Here is a 14,349-nt window from a genome sequence, read left to right as displayed (position 1 = left end):
AAGCAAATCCAGGACAATTAGAAAAGCTAGTGCCACTTTTGTTTCCTACGAGATGTAAGAGAACAGCACAGCAGAAAACCCCAAGTCGATTCTATAGTACCAAACTCGGTGTGTGCACATGTAACATTGTGACATCAGTGGCTGAGGGGGTGGGGATGGAGAGGCACAGCAGCGGCATTCTCTACGCCAGTGAAGTTACCCTGCCACAGACTCCCATCTGGCTGCTGTTCCTATCTCGTGGGAAATGAAACCCCCACAGGAACCGCCAAGAAATACCTCTAGGACATATCCAAAGTGAGAAGTAAGAAAACTCAAATGTTTCACTACAGACAGCCCCTGAACAGAAGACAGTCCCCTAACAACCTAAGTCACACTGAATCAAACTTGCCCTGGCCTCCCTATGAGGACACAAGCCACGCTGAACCATGAGCTCACCCTGGTTCCTTAGGCTCCCATCTTATTTCTGACAAGAGAGACCTTATTCTTAGGTGTGGAGGTCTGGGGGACAAGATGGATCCCTGACACTCCCTGGTCCTACCCATCTGGGAGTCCTTTTCAATAGGTGTTGAGTTCTGTCACATCATTATTCTACATGAATCCATACCCTCCTGTGCCTTTCTTGGCTTTTCAGTAAAGTGCATCGTATGGGGATGTTGGTGTCTATACTCTTGATGGACTTTGGTCTGTGGATTTGGGGTTTCTCTGATGGTTTTATTCTGGCAGCAGCTTTTCTGGTTTGATGGTCGGGCAATACCAGCTTCATAAAATACATGGCGAGTTGTTCCCTGTGCTTCCACTTCCTGGAAATGTTTGTATACCAGTTGGTCTTAATTCTTCTTGACTGAGTGGCAGAATTCTCCAGGGCCATCATCTATAGCTGAAGATCTTTTGGGAGCTTCTTACATTAGGAACTTTATTTTCTTGATGGCCATTTGGCTTTTATGTAAGTAGCCACCGTGGGATGGTTTAAGATCACCAGTCCCCAGAGCCCATGTGCTCATTTCTCCATGACCTTTAGCTGCAGCCAGGAGGAGATTTTGGGTTCGGAGGCCACAAGGCTTGCTGGTGCCATTCCCAGCCACTGCTGCAGGCAGGCCCACCTCTGGCTTCCCTGCCCATGGGATTATGGAGGTGATGCCACAGGACACTCTGGAGTCCTCTCAACACCGGCCAACCACCCTTCAGGGAGGGGCCTGAAGAGCAGGAAAGGGATCCTTTGTGGCCAAAGCAATCTGCTAAAACAGAATCAAGTCTACAGTGGCTCAAGGAGAGAATCTCCCTCTATATGACATCAAGGCACTTGAGTCCCCATCTACACTGACAGGTGCCTGAGCCTCTACCACACTGAACAGCAGAGGGAGGCCCAGTGGTCCAGGCCATGGATGGGAGGCTGCTCGGCTCCTGCTTTTGCCTTGAGGGCTCTCTCTGGTTTTGGTTTTTCCTTTTCAAATTTTCTCCTCTATTTTAAACGTGCTGTCTTAAAGCAAAAAAAAAAAAAAAAAAAAAAAAAGCCTTTGGAACATCAATTTTATTATACAATGTGTGAGAAAGAGAAATTGATGAGGAACCATCGCTGGTTTCCCAGAAGCCCGGGAGGAAGGCCGGGGCAGAGCAGGGCAGGGGAAGTGTCCCAGGGAAGAGTCTCTGATGTCTGTGGCAGGAGGGGGCAGAGAGAGTGGTGGTGGAGGCCGACGGGCTCTTGGCTGGAGTCCACGTGGGGAGGCCCAGGCCAGTGGGCGTCCCTCAGTGCTGCAGCTGTTTCGGTGCCCTTCCTGACGGGTGCCGACTCTGAGGTCAGGCTGCTCGGAGATCGGGGTCTTCTGGCTGTCCCTTGGTCTGTGTGCCTCCTCAGGGCGCGTCCACTGGGGCCACTCTGTTTTGGAACCTAGGGCTCCTGTGGCCTCCCTGCACGGGTGCCGCTCTTCTTCGGGAGCGGGGTCCGCGGAAGCAGGACATGCAGCAGCACAGTTGCTGGAGGCTGTCAGCGGATTGGCCTGAGGACCCCTGGGAGGAGCTGGGGCCTTCTGCCACACACCCGCAGAGGACCTTCCATGGGCTGGGCCTGGGGTCTTGGGGTCCGCGGGGCACAGGGTCACCTCGGGAGGCTGGGCTGGGAGAGGCTATGCCCACGTGGAAGAAGCGCAGAGGGATGGCGGGCATGCTGGCACTGACCGCGCCCTTGTGCCCTGCCTGCTTGGCCTCCTCTAGCAGAGACTGGTGCTCCCAGAGCACTGGATGGGCAGGCTCACTGGCGCACCTGCTGGGGCGCAGGCCGCGGGCATCTGTGGGGCCTGGGTGAGGCCCCACCACCCTTCTGCGCACAGGCCTTGCCTGGAGCGCCCACCCTGCTGCCGCCTGGGTTCTCTGGTGCTGGAGGATAAGGTAGGTGGCCATGGCCTCGTCGTGTTTCTGCTGGTCCAAGGACACCCAGGCGTGGTAGGGGTCGTAACCCATGTCGAACATGATGGTCATGATGGCAGGGTCTGGGTGTCTGGGGTGTGGGTCTCTGCGAGGACTCGGCCAGGGTTCCATGCCCTGGCTCAGCCACAGGTGCCCCATTACCTGCTCCAGGGTGGCCCTCTGCCTGGGGTCCAGCCTCAGCATCTGCCGGATGAGGCTGCAGGCGTCCTGGGAAAGGTACCTGGGAAGGTAGTATCTGGCCTGCATGAAGACGTCCTGCAGGCGGTTGGCGACTCTGGCCTTAAATGGGCGTCTCCCGGTGAGCATGAGAAACAGGGTGACCCCTAGGCTCCAGACGTCCGCAGGGGGATGCCGCAGTCTGGCTGGGCACAAATGCCGCAGTCTGGCTGGGCACACAATCACGAGCCACCACACAGCTTGTAGATTCAAACAGCAACTCTTTATTCCCGAACTCACACCAGCCGTCTACAATCACGTTCTGGGGAAATCCACATCCACTGGGCTTCTGTCTCCCAAAAATACTGTACTGAATCCCGTGAGAACTCAAGGGGAACTCAGGCAGCAGGATACGCCCTATTCCCAGCAGGAAAAATCTTAAACCTTAAACCTGGAACCTAAACCGGGAACGCCCTAATCCGCCTTGGTCCTTGAGCAAGGTCACCTACATTCAATGTCACTGCAACATGGGGTACGCTGGCAAGGAAATTGTCATACCTACTTGGCTAATGGCTCCCAGCAGGGGGACCCTCGTATTCTTGATGCTGCACGATTTCAGGGGCACGGTATGGGACAGTGCCCCAGAAGCCGTTGAGCTTCTGCCCAGGCGTGAAGGTGGCACCAAGGCCGAAGTCGATGAGCTTGACGCTGCCGGCCCTGATGTCCACCACCACGTTGTCGGGCTTCAGGTCCAGGTGCACTATGCCCCTGTCGTGGCAGTGGCGCACGGCGCGCACGATCTGCCTGAACACCGCGCTGGCCTGCTCCTCCTGTAGGCCACCGACCTCCGGGATGTAGTGCCACAGGTCTCCCCCATCTGCGTGCTCCATGACCATGTAGACGGTGCTCGGGCTCTCCATTACCTGGAAGAGCTGGATCACGTTACGGTGATCCAGGGCCATCAACCTCTCCGGTTCGGAGAGGACGGGCACGTTCCCCTGTGCCTTGGACACCACTTTCACTGCCACCTCTGCCCCTGTGAGGAGATGGCGGGCCAGTAACACATGGCTGAAGCCCCCCTCCCCAAGCTCCCTCACCACCCGGTAATGGTCGGTCAGGGCCAACTCGTAGCAGGAGCTGGGCTCCTGTGACCCTACACTATTCTCTCTACTCTGACTCTGCATCCTAGAGCCGGAACACCAACTAGGGACGCTAGCTAAAAAAAACAAAAACAAAAACAAAAAAAACCAACAACCAAAAGACAGAAGACAAAACAAACAAATGCCAAAACAAAACAAACAAACAAAAAACAGCAAAACACTGCAAACCACCAGCCACCAACCACCAGCCACCAATCACCAAATGCACTAACTATCTGGGAGTCCGACAGGTCACCACCAAGAGCTTCCTGTACTTATGGACGAAAAACCCAGCTGCAGGCCCTCTCTTAAATGGCCAGTGTTTGAGAGTGCATCACAGTGGCTCCTTGTGAGGTCAGAGCAACAGATGGCCCCCAGTGGTCATCTCACTCTGGGGCCTCCAGAACCTTTTCAACTTTCATAATAAGAAAAAGAAAGGTTTTGGTGTGAGTATACTATGTATACAGCCAGAGATATGAAAAATTGAGCTCTATATATGTAATAAGAGTTGTAATGCATCCCGCTGTTATATATAAATTAAAAAAAAAAGAATAAGAAAAGACCCCTGAAGATTTTTGATTCAGGGGGTTATGGAAAATGATAGTTATACATATAGACATTAAAACTTGTGGGAAATTTCAATGATCTTTTCATTTGGACTCTGAAGAAAACCCATTATAACTTTGGGCTTTTAAAGGCCTCATCCGATCTACACTCCAACCATTCAATTCCTATTTCTTCCAACTCAGAATGACTGGTGTCAAAGGGATGGTAGCGCTTCACACACGTGTTGATGCTAAAACAAAAGGCTCTGTCCCCTAAGACCCTTCAGGGCTTGGTGTGAACACCTAAGGGGCTGAGAGGGAGGAATTATTGTTTATTGTCCTTTCCACTCAAGGTTCTCAGCAGATTTCACTATAGAAACCCTGCATCACCAAAGGCAGTGGATTGATATGTTCAACAAGAGAAAGGATAAAATATGGAAGCCCAGAATCCTAGAACCAGCAAATGTGTCCATCCCGTATGGGGAAGAAATGGAGGCCTTCCCAGACACCCGGGTCCCTTCCTGCTGCTATAACGAGGTCCCTTAGACTGTGTCATTTATTATCCATAGAAATCGACTTCCCACCATTCTGGAGACTGGCAAGTACAAGGTCAAAGCACCTTGTTGCTGTATGCTCACGTGATGGGAGAAGCAGAAGGTTTGGACTCACTCTCTCAAGCCCCGTTCCTGTTTGTTTTGCGATGTGTTGGCCATTGAAGTCAGGGCCCTGGGTATGTCAGGCAAGTCCTCTCTCACTTTTTTTTTTTTTTTTCCAGACAGGGTCTCGCTCAGTTGCTCAGGTTGGGCTTATGCGTGTGATCCTCCTGACTCTCTGTTTTTGGCTTTTCCTTTTTAAGTTTTATCTCCTCTATTTTTCAACCTGCCCTCTTAAAACAGAGCAAAAGAAAAAAATCTTTGGAACATCAATTTTATTATTCAATGGGTGAGAAACAGAAATTGATGAGGAACCATCGCTGGTTTCCCAGAAGCCCGGGAGGAAGGCCGGGGCAGAACAGGGCAGGGGAAGTGTCCCAGGGAAGAGTCTCTGATGTCTGTGGCAGGAGGGGGCAGAGAGAGTGGTGGTGGAGGCCGACGGGCTCTTGGCTGGAGTCCGCGTGGGGAAGCCCAGGCCAGTGGGTGTCTCTCAGTGCTGCAGCTGTTTCGGTGCCCTTCCTGACGGGTGCCGACTCTGAGGTCAGGCTGCTGGGAGTTCTGGGTTATGTATGTACTGAGACCTCTGAATCCTGAAGTTCCACATAGACTTTTTTTTTTCTCCAAGTTTTCTTGTTTGATACTTTGGTCACAAAAATGAGAAAGTTGACTAATACACCCTTCTTTCCACAAATGTTACCTGGGAAACTCACCACTTGTGACACATGCTTAAGGAACAAAGAACTAATTCTAGTTCCTTGAGGATGAATACATAAATAATTTTGGGTTCTCTACAGGATATTTGTCTCTTATCCCCATTTATCTGTTTCTTTAATGTTAATATCAGTATGAACTCATGGATATTTTTTGGTATATTGGGATATAGTTCTACATAATTTATTTTGTTGTTCTAATTCTTTTAGTTTTGGCTCTCAAGAGATCTGTCAGTTGCCATATGTTACCATCTGATATACCCCTTAATTGTGTGTGTGTGTGTGTATGTGTGTGTTTGTGTGTTTTTTGTGTGTATGTATTAGAACTTTCTTTTTGGCAGTAAAATTTCTCCGCTGTCATTTTGTATATTTCTTGACCCATTCAAGAGAGCAATGGTATTAGAAACCAAGATTTGATTCTAGCTATGCTCATTGCTGCTGAAGTGTCATTGCTTTTTGGTCCTCTCAGATGACAAATCCAGAAGATATATCTATCTATCTAGATAGATAGATAGATATAGATATATAGAGAGATATAGAGATATAGATATAGATATCTATATATATATATACACACACACACACACTAATCTTTACACACACACACACATACATAGATATTTTCATGTGTAACTATGTGCTATGGTTTGAATGTCCCCTTGAAAATGCTTGTTGAAATTTAATTGCTATTTGAATAATATTAAGATATTATTATGGAGGCTATAAGAGATGATCAAGCCTAGAGGGCTCTATTCTTGTGGGTAGAGTTGGCTCTGTTATAAAATAGCAAGTTGGATCCCCTTTCACCCTCCCTATTGTTTTTTACCATATGTGATGACTCTACTTGAAGGCCCTTGCCACCTGTCAGTACCTTGATCTTTGATTTTCCAGTCTCTACAATAACTGGGATCAATAATCTACTGATTACAAAATACCCAGTCTAGATCATTCTGCTATAGCAACCCAGAGTGAACTGAGATGCTCTCTCAATATTAAGCTAAACATCAGTTCATACTTGATCTCTTGAACCCTAATCCATTACCACATGGATGCCTCTACACTCCTCCTCTTGATTACCTGTCAATTCCCACTCAAATTATGGGGAGCCATCTATTAATTAAACTGTCCAATCTCAGAATGCATATTTTTTAGCGCCAGAATTGTGAAGCTGTCCTCAGTGGAAAACATCTTTTTCAGCTAGAATTCAGGGTTTACATACAGTTTATTATGCCTCTGTCTTACAGATTCTGCATACATTCAAAGTACTTAGGTCAGCACCTTTCTCTCTTGCTCTCTGCAGATAAATTATTTCATACATTTATAATGGAGATAGTTTGTTTTGTCACATTCTGCACTCCTTGCTGGATTCCTTATTCTCTTAAATTGTGTTTTAAAAATGTGCATGCATTAAAGTTCATTGTTTATGTTTTAAAGTTCTTGAGTTTTAACAAATGCCTGGTATCATGTACCCACCAAAGTGGTATTATAAAGCATATTTCTACTGTCCTAAAAAGTTTCCTGTTTTGCCTATTCAACCACCCCTGGAAATTACTGCTCTTATTATGGTAGGTACAGTTTTGCTTTTTGAAGGTAGATTTTTTTTTTTGCCAGCAGATACAAAGGGAAACATGTCAAACAAAATGCCAAATCTGGCTTAAAGATGGATGGGAGAGGTAAACAGCGAATGCCTCTCGGAGCTCCAGATATGGACTACTGTTGTAACGATGACGCTCGTGCTCAAAACAGAGTAGAACTCTCCAGGTGGAAAATCATTTTACTCCACACTGATTCAAGAACATTTTATTGAATACTCACTGTGTTCTCCATACTAAGAAGACAATGAAGAATATGGTAGTCCTTTTGAAAACATATACTTTTATTTTTGAGTAAAAATGGGAAAGTATTTTTCTTTTTCACCTAATTAAACATATATCCGACATCTCCCGCCAAAGACTTACAGCTTATTTTTTGCTTAGGATCATGAGCAAAGTTAAGAAATGTGTTAGAAAAATGATTATAAATGAATAGGAATTCATTTATGCTGGTGGTCTGTGCATTTAAAAAGCATCAACCTCTATGTATCTGCCACTGTGAGGCCCATCTACATGGGAAGAACCTTTGACCATTGATTGAGTCTGGCCTGCTTTCTCATCATATTATCTTGTCCCTCTTTTTAAAAAAGTTTGTTCTAATTAGTTATACATGACAGTAGAAGGCACTTTGGCACATCATACATAAATGGATAGTGGATATCCTGCCCTCTTTAACCACCTTCCCCTCAAGCCAAGAGTCGCCTGCCCTGAAATCAAGTTTTGACCGGGTAGAATTCAGTGCTAGAGCTTTCCATGTCAGCCCCAGGTCTCCACCCAGCCTGGAAAAATATTCCCCCAAGATCAGGACCTGAACCTCAAAGCCCTCTTCACATGGTGAGGTTACCCTTGTGCCATCTTTCCAGTGCTGCCCCAAGGGATACACAGGAAGTGGAAGATCAGAAGCCCAGCCTTCTCCAGGGGAACAAGATCTCTGCCAGGAGTCAGCGGAAAGCTGATTTTTCTTTCTGCAAATTCTGGCTCCTGCCTCTGGAACCCGCAGGGCTAGTATAGGATGGGGCTCTGGCTGGGTAGCTAGAGTTTCACCACAAAAGGAAAACTGTTCAACATTTCTTAACAATGGGCATTCAGGTGCCTGGAGCAAGAGGGCTCTCTCTGTAGGGTTTTTTGTTTTGTTTGTTGATGGATAAAGACCCAAGTTTATGAGTTCCAGTTTTAATAAACTCTGCAGTCACTGGCCCTTTTGAGGAATTGCCGGAACTCCACAAAGGTCAGCTCAGGTGGACTAGACAATGGGTAGTTTGTGCAACTGTTTATTGAACATGCTCTTAGGGTAAGCGGGAAGGCTGGTGAGGGGTGCTACAAGGAATCAGACACTGAACTGCCCACCAGGAGCACAGTTTCTCTTAAGGGCTCATAGCACATGCCTGAGAACAGTTCTATTCCAAGTTGTTCTCTCAGGCAGAGCAGCAGCACAGGTGGAGCTGGAGACCATGGGTTAGAGGTGTGGCTCTCTGACTCTCTGCTTTAGCAGAAGCTATGTCATTCCACTGTTCCTTGGTTTCCTTGTCTGTAAAATGAAGATAATTATGGCATTCTGTCATAGGATTTGAGGGGTTTTAAATAAATTTAATATAGGACACAAATTGTTGCATAGAATTATTGATACATAGTAAGTTCTAAAAAATGTTACCATTATTATTATTAAGTAGTATTTACTATGTACCTGGCTAACTTTTTTTCATTCATTATATAATTCAGTGATGATGCAACTTTATGAGATAGATACCACGATTACTACCAATTTAAAGATAAAGGGACTTAGATTATAGAACTTGCCCAAAGGCACAGGAAGTGGCAGGGCAGGTCCACAGGTGATTTTAAACTCCCTGCCCTTCACTGCTGTTGTATCTGAGTAGATATCAATGTTTCATGGAAACTTAAAAACTCTTGGGTGCTGGTATTTTTGTCAGAAAGTGTCATTGGAAGGTTATCAATGACCCTAATAAAACTGTCATTTGAAAGTTAAGAATGATTTTTGAGACACCACTGATTTTATGAAGTTCTCTGATCTTGGGGAGGTTCAAATGTGAAAAACAAATGTATATTTATAGTTGCTAAAACTGATGAGATGGGGTAGTGTTAGGTAATTTTGAGTACTCTCTGTGATTCAGGTGTGGAAGTTATTCACACATTTTTATGTATTTTAGTCATCATAACAGACCTATGAGGTAAGAACTACTACTATTTTTATTTTCTGGGTGAGGAAACAGAGACAAATGGAAGTTAAATAACTTGGTTAGTTTCCATAGTCAGCAGAAGGTTCAGAACTTGATCCCAAACTGTGTGCTTCCAAAGCCCACACTCTTTAACTACCATAACCCTGTGGTTTGACATTGTAGGAGTCAAATGTACAGAGCCGTGCAGACAGAAGAAATGGTACAGACAAAATCCTACAGATCAGAAGGTACAAGATGAGACAAGAAGAGGATTTCAGCTTACTGAGGAATAATGGCGGGGGGAATGGGAGAAAGGTGGGAATCTGAATGTGAAGTACCCACATGGATCCAAGAGAAAGGTAAAAAGGTGTAGATTTCAATTTATGCATGTGCAGCAGTGTGTAATGTATGTACACATACTAATCCATCAACAGCAAAATTCCCACAGGGGCCTGGGAGCTTTTCTAGAAGAGATGGGTAAGAAAACATTGTGAATGTTTATATTAACACATTTAATTAAACAATGATGCTTGTTTGACAACCCCTGCAATATTCTATGAGTATGATTTTTTTTACTATCTTCTATTATTTTTATTTCACTTTTTGACTTTCCCAAATTTTTTCTTGGAGACAGGGTCTTGCGAAGCTAGTCTCAAACTTGGCAACCTTCCTGCCTCAGCCTCCTAAGTAGCTGGGGTTTCAGGCATGTACCGCCATGTTCAGCTCAGAGGTATTACTTTCATAATCATAGAAGTGATGCTTATGCCGAACACACCCTTTATCTAGGCAGTCATACATTCTATCTTATTTGCAATATTTTGTAAGGATCTTTGATTGTATCATAATGAGTGTCTTACATGTACTGGCACAGCATCTTTTCTCTGAGGAGCTTCAACATCATCTGTTCAGACCTCATCAGAATCCCTGGGGATGTTCCTGCCGCGCGCTGGGAAATGTGCAGAACAGAAGATGCACACGCTGGCAGATAGTCATCCTATTTGAGAAACTGAAAACTGTGTCTCTGAGGATCAGCAGTGATTCATCCAGGGCTAAACTGAGAGTACAAGAACTGGGATGGGCCCCAAGAAGCCCCGGGTTCTAGTTGAATAAGCAGATGTCTAGACATGGTGCACAGAATGTCCACGTCAGAGTGAAGGGATTACTCAGAGACAGCCAGTCCCAAAGAGTGACCTGTGGTAGTCATATTTTTGTCACATTGACCAAAATACCAGGCAAGAACAACTTAGAGGATGGAAAGTTTATTTGGAGCTCCTGGTTTCAGAGGTCTCAGTCCATAGACAGCTGCTGATTCAATTGGTTTGGGCCCAAGGTAAGCCAGCACACTGTGGTAGAAGGGTGTGGTGGAGGAAAGCAGCTCAGGACATGGCAACCAGGAAGCAAAGAGGTCCAGCCATCAGAGACAAAATATAAACCCCAAAGTCACACCCTGAGTGACCTGTTTCCTCTAGCCATTCCCATAGTTACTATCTGCCTTCCCATAGTTACTATCCAGTTAGTCCATGTCAGTGGATTAAAGCACTGATTAGGTTACAGCTCTCACAATCTAATCATTTCACTGCTGAACATTTTTGCATCGTTGCACATATGAGCTTCTGGGGGACAACTAATATCTAAACCATAACATGACCACCTCTGCAGTGCATTGTGTGACCCTTTGCAGCAAAATGACCAAAATAAAAATAGAGTTACTAAAAAACATTTTTCTGTCTTCTAGTACAGGACTACCTGTTGGAAAATCTGCCAATTTATTTGTCTTTAGGATAGTACAGTCAAAGATCACCAATGTATTTAGATTGACATATATTAAAATAAATATCTCTAATAGGGGTATAATTTTAACAGTTTTCTTATGATCTTAGTATTTTAAAAATAAATACAAACTTGACTTCCATTTATGACATTGCAAAGAAGTGAAGAATTATTTGTTTGAATCCTTGACTACAGTATTGTTGATTTCCTGTTAATTATATTTGTTACTTTCCAATCCCTAGGAAGCCTGTGTTTTACTTTGTTAAATAGCTATATTAGAATTTATCATGGAAAACTAGAATATAAGTAGGTTAAAATAATTTTAATATCTTGTTTGAGAAGGTAATATTCAAACATAGATCCATCTGATTCTGAGCAGGCCTCCACTATATATTCAAATTATTTAAAGACATTTTTCTTATTTTGTGAAACTTAGAAGTGAGTCACCATATTTCTAGAAAATGAAGCACCTGGTGTATACAGATTTTGTTGGGAGCCTAGTTTTGTGCTTATGTTCAGATAATGCTCCTTTGTTTGCAGCACATAAGTTTATTCTTAGGAATAAAACAGAAACATTCCCATACACAGATACTTAAGAAAATTGAAAAGTGCAACTGTGAATTATATGTATTTTTCTGATTTGAGTAGGGTACATTCAATAATTCAGTATTTCTTCTTCATTATGGATTACATTCAGTTAGTTGTGACTGCTCCCATGGCCTTTCTTATCAATAATTGTCAGAAGAAAGGGATGGGATTGATCTAGGGTTTGGAGATGATCCTTTTATGTCAATTTTATGATACAGTTGCAGATATTGGAAGCAGAACCTAGTATAACATCTATAATACCGGAGGTACCAGAGGTCCCTTTGATAATACTTGAGTGCTAACTTCTTAAAGAGAGTGCTTTCTTAGAGTGGAGAATTAAGAGGAACTCATCCATGCGTGGAGATCAATTTCAGTTTATGATTCACCCTCCTTTCCCTCCTGCCCTTCTTCCTCCCCTTATTCAAGTTCTCTTAACCTATATGGCCAACCCCTCCTTACTTCCCTGTGTCTTACCATGCAAGAGCTGTGGAAAATACTTTCCATTATATGATTAGCTCATCATTTTCCAACGTTCATGTGCACTGTTCTCCCTTCTCTTTCCATATGATGGCACGTCTGAAATGGATTCTTGGCTTCCGTTGGAATCTCTTAGTTCACTTCTCATTTTAGACACTAAAGTTTGCTCCTTTGGTATGAATCTGATCTGGTGACCATTACAACGAAGCCAGATGCCAGGTTAGGAAGATGGCAGGTACTTGTAACTCCACCCACGATGAGCCTGTGTCTCAAGAGGATGCAGGGCAACACAGGGTGTCATCAGGGGATATTTTAACTGTCAGGCACTGTTGCATCTATTGGAATCTTCCTTCTCATGGGGCACTCTTTTATTGGATGAACTGCTCTATCCTAAGTTTCAGTTAGGGTTTTGGACCATGGACACAACCACTGTTTTGGGCTATTGTGATACATATTTTCCTTAATTGTTTTATTTTGGGGGGGTACCTAGGATTGAACTCAGGGGGCACTTGACCACTGAGCCACATCCCCAGTCCTATTTTATATTTTATTTAGAGACAGGGTCTCACTGAGTTGCTTAGCACCTCACTTTTGCTGAGGCTGGCTTTGAACTCTCAATCCTCCTGCCTCAGCCTCCTGAGTTGCTGGGATTACAGGTATTCATGCACCATTGCACCTGTCTATCTTCCTCAATTCTTTTTCGTCTTGTCTATAACACTGGAGAAGTTAAAATCTGACTTACAATGTGAAAAAAAGTTAAGAACACTGTCAACTATGCTACCTTGAAATGTCATTCAGTGATATTTGCATTTGTTCATTCAACAAATGTTTTTTGAATAGTTGCATGTGCCAGCCACTAAGCCAGGCATGATCACAATGGGTGATACAATGATGAACAAAAATCTACATCACCTCTCCTCTCAAAAACGTGCTGTCTGCTCTATTGGGCTGGTCACTAATAAAATAATGACACCAACAAGTGGGAATTTTTTAACTATGGTAAGAGGTTAGAGAAAACTTCCCTGGTAGGGGATGATTCAGATGAAATGTGAAGGATTGAGTTTGGGTAGAATTTGACTAAGTGAAGAAAAAGATACAAGACACACTAGATAGCACTGACTATCAGTTCAAAGGCCTTGTGGTAAGAGGAGACAAGGTGTGGCCTGAGTGGGGAGCATGGTTCAGGGTGAAGTTGAAGGGGTAGGGAGGGGAAAATCTTGCAGTGCCTAATGCTTATACTAGGGATAGGGTATTTATCCTCAAAGTAACAAGAAGCTGTTGAGGTGCCTAGGTGAAGAGGGAGGGTGGTCAAATAATCAGATCTGGTTTTAGGGCCATCACTCTGGTGGTGGGGTAGGGCAGCGGTAGGTGAAGGCTAAGACTCAAGTATGGACCTAGTCAGAGCAAACCATTGTAGTGAATCAGGAGAGAACAAAGGAGCTCGGTGATTGAATATGAGAAATGAGCTGATGGAGATTTCAAGAATGAACAGAGAAAGACTGTTTGAAAGTTATCAAATTATCTTCGTGAATAATTTGTGTTCACCTTTTCAGGTCCCTTTGACACTGATTTTTTTTATAAACAATTTTTGTCTAGAAAAAAAAAATCAGAACTGGAAGAATTGGGTCCATAATCAAGGTTTAGCTGCTGAGCCACATGATAAGGAAATCTGGGCCTCAGAGGTCAAATGTATTGGTTAAAGATGACTGCATTTTACAGAATCTGACCATTGGTGACTATCAGCTACCCTCATCCCATCCTCACTCTGGGAAGTGGGAATTTTGCTCTGGTCTGTGTGGCTGAGAGTTCCTTTCTGATAATAACAGCTGTTTTGTTTTTCAACTATGATTTAACAACAAAACAAAACTCTTCATTGCACCCTCCATCAGCTGTTTGAGACTCTCCAGCTACTTCCGCCTAGGATGGGAATTGGCCACATTGCTGTAAAATGTACTGTCTTGGGCTGAGGTTGTAGTTCAATGGTAGAGCGTTTCCCTAGCCTATGTGAGGCTCTAGGTTTGATTCTCAGCACCACATACACATAAATAAAATAAAGGTCCATCAAAACTAAAATATATCTTAAAAAATGCACTTGTCTTTGATAATCTTGTTTGTTTGCTG

The sequence above is a fragment of the Marmota monax genome, unplaced genomic scaffold, assembly GCF_021218885.2.
Source record: "Marmota monax isolate L192 unplaced genomic scaffold, Marmota_monax_Labrador192_F-V1.1 WCK01_AAM20220418_F8-fsc00025, whole genome shotgun sequence".
Classification (NCBI taxonomy): Eukaryota; Metazoa; Chordata; class Mammalia; order Rodentia; family Sciuridae; genus Marmota; species Marmota monax.
Note: the sequence above shows the minus strand (reverse complement) of the source record.